This window comes from Petaurus breviceps, unplaced genomic scaffold (assembly GCF_028583685.1).
Source record: "Petaurus breviceps papuanus isolate PSGF00001 unplaced genomic scaffold, PetGlider_PUasm1.0 112, whole genome shotgun sequence".
NCBI classification, from domain to species: domain Eukaryota; kingdom Metazoa; phylum Chordata; class Mammalia; order Diprotodontia; family Petauridae; genus Petaurus; species Petaurus breviceps.
In genome coordinates this window covers 1,543,361-1,557,527 of record NW_027185601.1, presented here as the reverse complement: position 1 = coordinate 1,557,527, position 14,167 = coordinate 1,543,361, and the positions used below count along the sequence as shown (strand labels likewise).

General features: G+C 33.0%; 1 protein-coding gene across 1 annotated transcript in view; it reads right to left on the bottom strand.

Annotated features, from left to right (window-relative positions):
• LOC138157377 (contactin-associated protein-like 2) overlaps positions 1-14,167 on the bottom strand; it is a 2,155,842-nt gene that overhangs the window by 1,772,245 nt on the left and 369,430 nt on the right. The window lies entirely within an intron of this gene.

Here is a 14,167-nt window from a genome sequence, read left to right as displayed (position 1 = left end):
AGAGCTGCTTGTGCTTGGTTTTATATACACTTAAGAAATTAGGGCAAAGGGAAAGTAAGGAGGTATGAACATCTGTGATTTGGTACAAGGTAAATGGAAAATGAGAAGAATAATAAAATGGAATTCTATTACTTCTCCTAGAGACCACTAGTGTTAAATACTTGCATTTTCTATATACCTCCTAGATTTCATGAGTTCCAGAAACTCATGGTTTTACAAGTTGAAATGAACTCTAAAACTTACAGTTCCTCAGATCATTTCCCACTCCCGGGTGTAGAACTTCATCATTCCTGAGAGTCAGATAATGATCATGTTCCCTCCCTGCCACCTACGTTTCAGCTTATTTTGTAGGTCATTCTCCCTCATTGAACTGTGAGTACTTTGAGTATAAGAGCTATCCTATTCCTTTCTTTGTATTCCTAGTGCTTATCACAGACCCTAGCACACAATAATTATTTAATATATTTTAAAGATTATTGATTATTATTGAATTTTATTTATAAAATTAATTATAAACTTAATAGATCTTATTAGGAAGTTTATAAAGTCAGCAAGTTTATCGTTACCTTCCTTGATGAAAAATTCTAAGATAATCCAAAATCTCTTTCTGTTTTTAAACACCCAACTAGAAAACACGGAAATAAACATACTTATTTTAATATAAGTGGTATCTACATAAAAACAAGGACCAACACTAATTGTAGTGACTTTTCAAATAAGTTCAGAAATAAAAAGAAGTTTTACTCTTATAACCAATCTTACTTGAAATAATTCTAGATATGCTAGACATAGCAATATTAGAATAAAAAGACATCCAGGCAATAAGCATAGGAAAAAAATGAAACAAGACTGCTTTCTGTAGATCATATGATGGCCTATAGTAACAGTTAAGTGGGTCAGTGGATAGAATGTCATACCCAGATTTGGGAAGACTCATATTATTGAGTTCAAATCTGGTTGCAAATAACTACCAGCTACATGATTCTGGGCAAGTCATTTAACCTTATTTACCTCAGTTACTTAAATCTATAAAATAGAAATGGCAAAGCATCTTTGCCAAGAAAGCCTGAAACAGGGTCACAAAGAGTGAGACATGAGTGAAAAGACTGAATGACAAAAACAATGAAGGCCTGTCTATAACACCTAAAAACAAACAAGAAAAAAATTAGAATATTTTTAGCAAAGTTGTTGGATATAAAGTACATTCATATAAAACCATCAGGATATATATATATATATATACACACATATACACACACACATACACACACACATATATATATACATATATATATATACTAAATAAGGAAGAGATAAAAGAGAAACTCCATGTAAAATAAATAAAAAATTATCTGGGAGTCAATTTGACAAAACACCTAAAAATTACATGATACACTTTAGAGAAATGACAGATATGAAAATTTAGAGAAATATTAAATATTCATGAATAGATGGAACCAGTATAATAAACTGACCAACTCTGATAAAATATTAAGATCCAAATTATAAAAATTACAAAGATAGAAAGAAATGAAAATTATAGTCATTTGAAGAATTCAGAGTACAAATATTTCAACAGAAAAAAAAACAATGTCAGAAGAAAGGGGCCTTGAATGAATAGAATTCACACTTTACTACCAAGTAATAATTATTAAAATGATGTACTTGTTAAAAATAAATATATCAAAAAACAGAAGCAAATACATAGTGGCATAGTATTACAGAAACCCAAAGTTATTTGTGATAAAGTCTAATTATTTCTTTAAAGCAAATCTGAGAAAACCAAAAACCAGTCTGGAAGAAATGAGGTATATATAAACACCTCAAGCAATATACCACCAAAGTCTCCAAATGGATACAGAACTTCAACATAAAATACTCACATCAAAAACATACCAGAAGATTAAGAAAGAAAATATCCATATGATTGAGGACTATGAAAAGATTTTATGACCAAATAAGTGATAAAGATGATCACATCTGATAAAATGGATAATTCTGTTTATATAAACAACTTTATAGAAATGAATGCAACTGAAATAATGTTAGAAGGGAAACAAAGGGGAAAATCTTTACAGAAAATTTCCCTGATAAAAGTCATTTTCAAATTACAATAGTAGCTAAACCAAATATGTAAGAACAATATACATCCCAAATAGAGTAATGGTCAATGTATTTGCACAGTTTTCAAAGGAAAAAATCTAACACACATATGTGTGTGTGCACACATGTGTGTGTGATCATACTAAAAGAAATGCTTCACATTGCTAGTAATTAAATAAATTAAAATGAATATAACTGTGGTTTTACTGATTGATCAAATTGACATAGAAGAAAGGAAAATACAAGTTGTTTTTTTTTATGAGCTTTGGGAAGATATGCACTGCAATACAGTGTTATTGGAATTGTTAAATGGTCTAGCCATTTTTGAAAAAAAAAGTGTCACATTGATTAAAGATTCAAAGATAATCCAAAATCTATTTCTGTTTTTAAACTTCCAACTAGAAAACACAGAATACCTTTTTTTAATATGTTAAGTGGTATCTACATAAAAACAAGGACCAACACTAACTGTAGTGACCTTTCAAATAAGTTCAGAGCTAAAAAGAAGCTTAACCTTTATCACCAAACATATTTGAAATAATTCTAGATATGCTAGACATAGCAATATGAGAAAAAAAAGACATCCAGGGAATAAGCATTGGAAAAAACTGAAACACAAGATTACTTTCTGTAGATAATATGATGGCCTATAATAACAACCAATTCATGTTTCATATTTGTTGAAAACTCACTATAGTTTTTGAAAAAAATCACTAAATTTCATACTCTTTGATCTAATGATACTGTTCCTATATATTCTGATAATAACAAAAATTTCATTTATAATTATATGCATATAATCAGATCTTTGTATCACAAATACATATGATATATATGATATATGCATGATATATGATATGTGATGATATATATATATGATAAAGAATTTTCATTAATTGAACAATGGCTGAACAAGTAATGGTTTGTGAATATTATTCCCTAAAAATGACAAAAATAATATTTCAGAGAATTCTTTTTTTCTTAATTTATTTACTTTTAATTTACAACATTCAGTTCCACCATCCCTTGACTTTTGAACTTTCTCCTCCTCCTCCGCTATGGTGGCTTGCAATCAAACATAGAATCTACAGATATCTTCACATTAGACATTAGTCAAGTTGTAAAGAAGGTTTATAATGATATGGACTGAACAATGAGAGAAAAGAAACAAAACAAAACAAAACGAGAGCAAGTAGTTTGCTTCAATGTGCATTCAGTCTGTAGCTCTTTCTCTGGATATGGATATCCCTTTCCATCATGAGACTTTTGGAGTTGTCTTATAACCTTCAATGTTTCTGTAATCATATTCAAAGTGCTCGGAGAGGCTAGGTGGCACTGGCCCCAGAGTCAGAGGGCCTGAGTTCAGTTCCAGCCTCAGACACTTAACACCCACACAAAAAAACTAGCCTTGTAACCTTGGGCAAGTTACTTAACCCCAATTGCCCTCCAAAAGACAAATAAAATAAAATAAAAACAAAGTTCTCCCAGTTCTGCTCTCTTCACTCAGCATCAGTTTATATATGTCTTTCCAGGTTATTATGAAGTCTGTCTGCTCCTTATTTCTTATAGCACAATAGGATTCCATTACATTTATATACCACAACTTGTTTAGGCATTCCCCAGTTGATGGGCATCCCCTTAATTTTCAATTCTTTGCCACCACAAAAAGAGCTTTTATAAATATTTTGGTACATATGGATCCTCCCCCTACTTCTATGATCTCTTAGGATACAGTCTTAGAAGTGGTATTGCTAGGTTAAAGGGTATACACATTTTTATAGTCCTTTGGGCATAATTCCAGATTGCTCTAGTTCAGAAATCTAAGCATACTTGTATGAATTAAACCATAGTAAAATGAGGAAACTAAAACAGAAAAAAACAATGTATACAATAAACACACTGCAAAGACAAAATATTCTGAAAAATGTAAAAGCTCTAATCAATGCAATAACCACTCATATTTCCAGAGGACCAAAGATGTAGCATGTTATAGACTTAATGTGGAGGGGTGATGAACTCAAATTAATGAATTAGAAAAATAGTTTATAATTTACTTTTGTTAGCTTAATATTTTCTATTATCATTCATTTTTTAAAATCCTTTGTAATTCTCTCCTTAACTAGAAAAACAAAAAAATAAAACTCTTTTAAAAAACATATGTAGTCAAGTACAACAAATTTCCATATTGGTCAAGTCAAAAGTATGTGTGACATCTATTTTTGGATAGCCATTGTGGGGATTTGTTTTGCTGGACTCTGTGTATTTGTGACAGCTTTACTTTTTTTTTTTTTCTCAGTTTTCTCAGTTGTGAATTGAGGGACAGTGAGGAAGAAGGGGACTAGTGACAGTCTAACAGCAAATAGAAGGTCATTGAAACACATTGTCAAAATGCACAGAAGAAATTAAAAAGAGGACACCTCTAAAATATTGTATTTAATTTCCTCCAGAGAGATAGGAGAGGAAATCTATGAAGAGATGAGGCCTAAATTACTAAATCCTTTGTTATTATGATGACTACCAATGAGATTACCTGGGAGTTCATGAAGCAGATATTTAATAATTTACTAATTTTCCCATGGAAAGATCCCTAATGAGAGTAAGTTCCCATCTGTACAGATAAAGACTGGCCTCTCAGGCTGATGTAACTAACAGCTCACCTGGTGGGTAAATATTTTTTCCCAAGTGTTTGTTCCCCTTACCAATGAGAGCTATCATTACTAATTGGAGGCTACAAATGTATAATCATGAAATTTTCTATGGAGTCTTTTCCTTACTCCTCATAGAGAAAAGACTATTTTAAATAAAATTAAATGAAGTATGCCTTTAGAAATTTGAATTAGTTTCATTAAAATATGTCTTGGAAAGAAGGAAATAAGGAAAGTCACCCTTTAATAGGCAGTTCCTGTTACAATTTTGGGAGGTAGGTAGAGCCTTTATGAGATAAATAACTGATTTGCTCTCAAATGTACATGGCCACTTCAATACTCAGAACTCCTTCCCATTACTCTGATGGATTCCTTCCTCGTTTACTTTCTACAGCTAGGCTGAGGTTATACATACATCATTTCAAAGCCTAATCATCTTTTCACCAGCCACCATGTTACTATTTAATCACCTTCCATTCCCTTCCAGTACCTGAATAAATGTATATAATCTAAAAACTCACCTTTTTTTGCCAAAAGTGATTTCTCCATCCCCTGGTTATATAAAAACTAAATGTGGTAGTTAACAATATCAAGCTTCTGTTAGAGAGAGAAGACCATCTTTAAAGATGAACTATAAAGGTTAATATATAAACCAAGTCAGGAGTCACAAAATCAGTATTCAAAATTCCCCTAATAGGCCATGGTATATGTAATCATTTTATGTATATCTGATACATCACCATTAGTACTTAAGACACTTTCATAATGAAATTATACTTATCAATGAGTTAGACCTGTCAAGAACAGTCCTCAGAAAACTTAAGGATGCATTGATGTTTGCATCCTGTTCTAATATCTGCTTTCAGCACATCTTTACATTAAATTTACAACATTCATTTATCATAGCTGTATAGCACCAAATTTTAAAATAAAATGCTTTTTATAGGACGGTGTGCATGTGCTTTAATATCAAAAGGTTAATTTGACTTTATTTCATCCAGTAGAGCTCAGATAAGTCTATTTCACTCATATGTTGAAACATACGAATTGGTACTGTCAGATGTAAATAACTCTAAAATTAAACACCTACTTAAAATAATTGTGTTTGTGTTTTTCAAAAGTACTACACTCTTCTGATAGAAAGCAAAATTGCCCCAATGCAACATTGATTTATAAGATTTTTGCTTCAAATAAGCTGTTGGAAAAGCAGATTCCACAGGAGCATATTTTTGTGAAGAAGAATGATGGGGAATAGGAATCTTATAAAACAAATTTAATGAGGTAGTATAGCTGCTTCAGTGCACCATTCCACAAGGAGATAAGCAAAGTAATACCCCAAAAGACTCAGCATATGAACTACTCTTCTTTCCCAAGCAAGGAACCAGAAATAAGAAAGACCTCCTTTCTTCAGACTTCCCAAGAGACCACACATCAAAGAAGAGAAGAGGTATGAAGAGGAGGGAAGAATAGGTCACAGGAGGAAAAGGGAGAAATAAAGATGGAAAACAAGGAATTGAATTGTGGAGTAACAGATAAGAAAGTACAGTATGAGAGAAAAGAGAAAAAGGAAGAAGACATAAAAGTAAGGAAAAAGAAAGCAAAGAAATGGGGGAACAAAAATACTGATATAATCAGACATGAAGTGCAACCAGTAGCTGGGAATGTTAGATTATAATTTCTTATAAGAATAATTATAAAAACACAAATTATTCAATGTAAAATATACAATTAAATTATAGAGAAGGTCAAGATAACCAGATACTCCTATATTTCTAGGATGTTTTTTTTTTCCTTTAAAAAAATATTTTTTGATACAGTGTTCCTGTAGCTGATGGAAATGAAATATATCCTTTTCTCAGTAATTCTTGCTGGTTAACAACAGAGTAGCTGGAAAAAACTTGAAAAGCTCAACTATGCTTGGTAGGTAGGCATTCCTGAGAAAATTTCTATAAAGATATCTTTTAATGGAGGCTCAGGAAACTGCAATGCCATATAAGGTTGATGTGCCCAAAGGAAGAAAATGAAACTTGAAGCAATTATCTCTAATATAAGGTCACTCCCTTAATCCCACCCATCCACGCCATAGATACAATTGGTGTCTAATTTAGGAAAGCAATAGGAGATAACTGAATGAAGGTAAAGGTTGGAGTGCCTATCTTCAAATACTGTTTTTGATTTGTCTTGAAAAGTAGATCTCCTGTTCAGGTACGACTTACTTGCAAAGACAGAATTTGTATAGTGATTGAGTACTGGGACAACTATAAGACACTGTGCCGATCACTGGCAGGAGATGGAGGAGGTTTCCTACTTTGATTTCTCTCTGTGGTTCGTGCTTAAGTCTTTTCTTTCCAGATATGCTGAGAGAAAGATCTATAACTGATATGTAATTAAGCAACAATACCAAAATTTCTAGCTGCTAAATCTTTAAGATAGCTAGATATTCATCAACATATATATGTACATAGTAAGTCAGATTGTCAGTCAATAAGTGTTTATTAAATTTCTATGTGCCAGGAATTGTGCCGACCACTGGGTACAGAAAGGCTTTCGAGGAACTCACTGTTAAATGGGTGAGAAAACATGCAAACTATGTACAAATATGATATATACAAGATAAATTGGAAATCATGAACAGAGACAAAGTAGGAGAATTAAGGGGGGGATGGAAAAGGTTTCCTAGAGAAGTTGAGGTTTTAGCTGGAACTTGAAGAAGAATAAACACCCTAATATACATTCATTCATACATATATATGTACATAATACATATCTAACATTTAAATCCATATTATTTATGATATAAGTGTTTATTCCTAACTACAAGTATTTCAAGGGTTAAATGTCACAAATTACATTAAATATGCCCATTGTTTTAATAACCTCTATTAAAATGTTAAAGTTGAACAATGGGACTCTGTATTTATACAATTATATCAAAAGCTTCCACTTTGCCTAACTTGCATCTTTGGCAAATCTTCCCCAAACAAGCAAAGACAACAATTAACAGATATTCAGAAAGCATGTATTTAGCTTCAATTATGTGCCAAGAATATTTAAATAGACCTAGAAATTTACCAATGGACATTTATTCTTAACTGCAAGTAATCCAAATGCAGAGGTATGATCAGCCTTTCCTTCCTCCCCTGAAACTTTAAACATGTACAGTAATTCGTTCTGAATTTTATTCTGTCATCTGTGATATTGGAAATGAAATGCTGTGTCTGATCACAAGCATCAAACAGTAAGCCAAGCAGAAGCTACATAAGTATCCCATGCTCCATTGCCCACAGTGATTGAGCCAGCAGTATCAAAGAGTGACAGAGAAGTTTCACCTATGAGTGCACATTTTTAGAAAGAAAAAAAAAATTACATGTCAATCAACAAAGGGTAGTAGGTAGTTACTTCTTCCTGGTAAGGTCTCAAATAATAATTTTTGAGGTAGGTGAGGTACAGTGGTATTAATTAACACTGTAACATGTTTTACAATATTCTCAAATGCCATCAAGCTAACTTTAAAAATTTGTGGGTCGGCTAGATGGCACAGTGAATAAAGCGCCGGCCCTGGAGTCAGGAGGACCCGAGTTCAGTTCTGGCCTTAGATACCTAACACCCACCCACACATTAAAAAAAAATAGCCACGTAACCTTGGGCAAGTTACTTAACCCCAATTGCCCTCCAAAAAGGCAAAAAAAAAATGCTGTGGTTTCATCAATATTGTTTCTCTTGACAAAGACTGAGACCACTCCATGCCTCAGTAGACGGCAACATGAAATTGTGCTTTCCTGAGATCATGATCTCAAAGGATCAACCTTTTGGTGATGACTCTTTTATAATCTAATAAGGTTGGTTTTTGGAAGTTTGGTTCTTGGAAGGCAATCTGACAATGAACTGAAAGCCTTTTCACTTTGTGAGGACCTGTCACAATTTATAATGGAAGCTAGGTGACTCAGTGAACAGAATATGGGCTTGGAATCAGGAGAACTTATTTTTCTGAGTTCAAATCTGCCCTCAGAAAGTTACTATCTGCCTGACCCTTGGCAACCCTGTTTGCCTCAGTTTCCTTATCTGTAAAATGAGCTATAGAGGGAAAAGGAAAACCACTCCATTATCTTTGCTAAGAAAACCCCAAATAGGGTAATAAAGTGTTGTACATAACTGAAAAATGATTCAACAAACAGTTTATACTATACTGGGATAGTTAAGTTATCCTCTGTTAAGTAGAATGTCTTCAATATTGTTTTATTATTTTTTTTTATTTCCTAAGCTCTACTCTACCCTGATCCCCTTTCAGTCAAATTTTATTTGGTGGGTTTTGGTAAAAGTGACTTCTCATAATTTACTAGAAATGATGAATATGTTGTGTTCCAAAATTTATTTTTAATCAGGGAGATTGGAACTAGCCTACCATCTTTTAGCCAATAAAAAGCTTTAAGTGTTGATGAGGCTTATAGATTTTATCACAAAGTCAGTTTTTTTCAAAGATGTAACTGAAATACCTTTATGAAGAGAAACCTAGTAGAAAACAACCCTATTCCAAATCTTCAATACAAAGTTCTGTCACTTCTTTTTCTCTAGCACCAGATACTCTAGATTTAGTGAATAGCTTCCAGAATCTGAAATCTGAAAAAAATCAGATTCTGAAAATCACCAATACCAAAAATAACATCAGTATTTGATTTATTAGAAGGTAGGGAGTATGAAAATTTTAGGCATCAGAAATGCTGTGAGAAGGGAGGAATCACAAATATTATAAATCTCTTTCTGGTAAGGTTATATTCTAAGACCCACCACTGCCATTTTTTATTTATCTATTCCTGCTCTCCCTTTCTTGAAAGCAGATGATGGCTATAGGATGAGATTCTCTAGGCTTCCATAAGCCACCAGGTGGATAAGGACCTTAGGCAAATCAAGTTTCCTTTTAAAATAGAGCCCTGGGTACTTAGATATAAGACTGGAGCATAACTCCACGTTATCAATTCTGAACCAACTTCTAAGAATCAACATCCTGATCCTAGCCACTGTATCCCAAAGCCCAAAATTTTGTCAAAGCCAGTTGTATTTCTGTGGAACACTATTCTTTCAGAAGCATGGGAATCAGTATTAGCAAATTTCATATTGTCCTTCAAAGACCATAACTATATATCCTTTGCCTCCAAATGGAGAGATTTCACATTAAAAAAGACCTAAAGAAAAATAACTCTTTCTCACTCACTCTCAAAGATGTTATATCTTTATCTGTCTTCACATATACACAGAAACAAAAGTCATTAGGCATCAGAAATTCTACTCCTGTAGTAATCTGTTTTTCTTTTTATCATTCCTCTTTGAGGCACTCTTACTACTAGTCTTCCTCATCTAGCAAAATAAAATGATCTCCTTAAGTGCTATCAACATCTATAGGCAATGTGACTTGTTCCTGAAAGTCAAAACAAGAAGAAATATTTGCCAATTGTAGGTTAGGAGTCTAAGTCAGGAGTCCATAGAAAATTCTTATAGTAAATTACAGTCAAGAAAATCATGAATCAGAGCAAAGGATCAATACCAAGCAGTAAACAGACTGTTTCTGACCTCTTAGCCAAGCAATCTCGTTGTAGCTGCATTTAGGTAAACCCAATATTATATGTGTGGGAATAAGAGACCAAGGTAGGATACACTTACATTTTGTCCACAGAGTAGGACATGGTCACCCAAATATGAGTTCTATCTAACTGATGACCTAAAGATATATGAAAAGGACTGACATCTGAACAAGTCACATAACTTCTCTCTGCCTCAGGTAATTCAATTGCAAAAAATGGAGATAATAATTGCACCTATCCCACAGGGCTATCGGGAGGATTATGTGAGATATTTGTAAAATATTTTGCCAGTCTGTGACATATAGTAGGCATTTAATAAATGCCTGTGCCCTTTATCCTCACCATATCTAGGATAGGGGGCAGTTTCCAAATAATTAATTAAATTCCTACACTTCTTTTAAGGTGCAAGTGAGATCCTACTTTTTCAAGGAGGCTTTATGCTAATTATAGAAAGAAAATGTGCTCTACAATCAGAAGACTAGGTTTAAATCTTAGCATTGATACTTTCTAGTTGTGGGAATTTAGACAAATCACTTCATTTATCTGGTCCTCAGTTCCCTCATTTGAAAAATCAGGGGCTTAAAATAAATTACCTCTTTCAGGCTTTAATTCTATTACATTCTGTGATCATTTCAAAATGGGGGTAATCTCTGTCACCTCTAAATATCCACTCTCTTTTATTCACATGACTCAGCATTTACCTTGTGTGATTCTTAATTTTACTGTATATAACATCTGAATGAAAATACCTATGATACACAAAATCACAGGATTCATTCGGGTACTTAGCACATGTCTCAAAGAGACTGTTTGGAAGATAAATTAAGAAAATATATGTAAACCTCATAACAGTTTGTCAGCAATTATTATAGTAGTGTGTCACTTAAATTTGTTAAATAAATCAGTCACATGACTCTTCTCTTTCATTAACATTATAGAAACACTCATTTGTTTTTATACTGCTGCATAATAAAAACAAGGTATCTCAATTCGACAATGGAATAGGTTGTATCACTACTGTGTTAGAATCCAAAATGTTCAATTCAAATAAATATGATGTAACTCAGTTGACTGAACTTAGTACAATAGAGAGAGCATGAAATTTTGAATCAGGTGACCTAAGTTCACATCACAACTACATTATTTACTTGTATAACATTAAGTAAATGACTTAACTTCTCTCTAAGCCTCAGTTTACTCATTTGTAAATGGAAAGGGCAGCTACGTGGCACAGTGGATAACATGCTAAGCCTAGAATCAGGAAGACTCAAGTTCACATCCAGCCTCAGACACTTACAAGCTGTGTGATCCTGATCAAGTCACTTAACCCTGTTCACCTCAGTTTCCTTATCTGTAAAATGAGGTGGAGAAGGAAATGACAAATCACTCCAATATCTCTGCTGAGAAAACCCCAAATAGGGACATGAAGAGCTGGACATGACTGAAATGACTCAATGACAACAACACACTGCCTTTCTAAGGTTTAAAAGAGATTTACACATACTATCCAATTTGTTCCTGAAAAGTATAATTATCCCTTTTTTTAATGATAAAACAGGGTTGGTTTCGAAACAAGAACCCAATCATGAAAAATCAGTATGAATTTGCATCCAGGTCTCTGCTGATGCTCAATTTGGTATTCTTTTCAATATACCTCAAATGTTCTAACTCACAGCAGGGAGTTCATTTTTCCAAGTGAAATTTGCACAAAAACATTATAACTCCCAAATTCTGGTGTTATTTTCATATGTTCCTCAGTATAAAACTTTGATCACAGCTGTAGGAATAAGAGACATAGCTGCACCTTTCCTTGACTCCAGAATGCCAGGCAAAGAGAAAACTGAATAAATAATCTCATTCTTATCATTCAAGTATGTAGAGGATGAGAAAGATTCTCTCAGCCATTTAGGCAGTTCAGGAGGTAGAAAAATTCTTTCAAGCCTTTATGTATTACCAAAATATTCAAATCTGATTTGTTTCAGACATTCCATAATGGAGGCAGAATTCAATTTAGAGTGAGAATGATTCAAGTTCAAACCTCAGTCTTGCACTTATTACCAGTCAGACTCTGAGAAAATCAGAATCTCCCAGAGCTCAATTCCCTCACCTGTAAAAAGTAAAGGAATGGGACTGAATGACCTTTAGGGTTTCTTCTAACTCTAAATCTATGATCTTATCATCTTCTATCAATGAACAAAGTAGTGCTGATTCAGCTTAAGCTATTCTATTGGAGGACAAGTTCTTTGAGAACAGGGACCATATCTTAACTATCCAGGTATATTTAATAAATACTTGCCCCTTTATCTGAATTTGCAGGAAGATATCTCACTAAAGAGTTGTTCAGAAATTAAAAGCCCAATGCATAACAAATCATAAAGCACAAGAAATATTTATTTAGATATTGAAAATTGACACATCTTTTAAGCAAACTATTTAAAATGGAATAGGTGCTATGGAATGAAAACATTGGATGGGATCATATTGGATTAAAGATGATTAAATTCAAAAAAATTCAGGTATAAATATTATCTTAGTATTATTTTTCAAATATGAGACTTCCAAGGGTCTCAGTAAGGATAGAATAATTGACAAATGCAACTATCTATGCATCTATATGTATATAAATATGCATCAGCATGTAAATGCATGTATATGTTCATATGTATGCAGGTGTGCTTTTATCTGTTTATATCTATTTGTGTACATATATATGAGTATTTAATCATATATATATACACAGTATATACACACACATATATATACATAAACACATATACACATGTATATATTAGGTATATATGTGTGTATATGGGTATATTCAAATGTATATATACATATCAACCTATCAATATGTATATGTATGTGTGTATAAACTATACATGCATGATTATAGATGCAGATGTTTATTCATATCTATATTGAATATATGTTTGTATTTCCATAAACACATAAATATATTATATAAATATATCTGTGTATGCTATACAGAAACCCTAAGGGTCTTTCCTTCCCAGTTGGTTGTTTTGTTTTGTTTTTGAGTAGGTAAACTAGTCCATCTTTTACCTCATTTCTTATCTAGAATTAAACCACAGAATGGGTGTTGCCCCAGACAAATGGAGACCTAAAAAAAGACCCCACACTTCATCTGGAATCATCTCCAGTCATACTGACCTATTAATGTCTTGCCGTGTGTGTATCTATAGATACACAGGTATACATGCAAAAGCATATGTGTACACAAACACATATAAATCCACATGCATGGACACAAACATATATAAAACACATATATTTATAAGTATATATGTAGATTGTGTATGCATGCATGCATACACATGCATATACACATACATATGCACACGCATATGTGTTGTGGCAGGGGCATTTGTAGGTGTGTATATATATGAGTATATATGTGTGTGTGTAAGTGTGCACATTTACACACAATATTAGGCATGCAATAAATGAATGTGAAGGAATGGAAGGTGGGAGGGAAAATGTCAGACAATTAGATATTGTAAAGGGCTAAGTTATAAATGTCTAATTCTCTTCTTACATTTCAGGGTTGCTGTGAGGATCAAATGAGATAATTGTATAGCACTCAGCCCAGCATTTGCTACAGAGTGAGCACTATATAAGTGTTATTATTATCACTGTTACTATCATTAGTTATTTTTACTTGCAGAAGCAGGAGATGTCAAGAAGCACAGTCTCATGAAAGTTGGGTGTGCTTACTCTGCATGTTCTTCCCTATGGTGGTTATGTGTATGTAGTAAGTGTATATGGATAGATAGATAGATAGATAGATAGATAGATAGATAGATAGATAGATAGATAGATAGA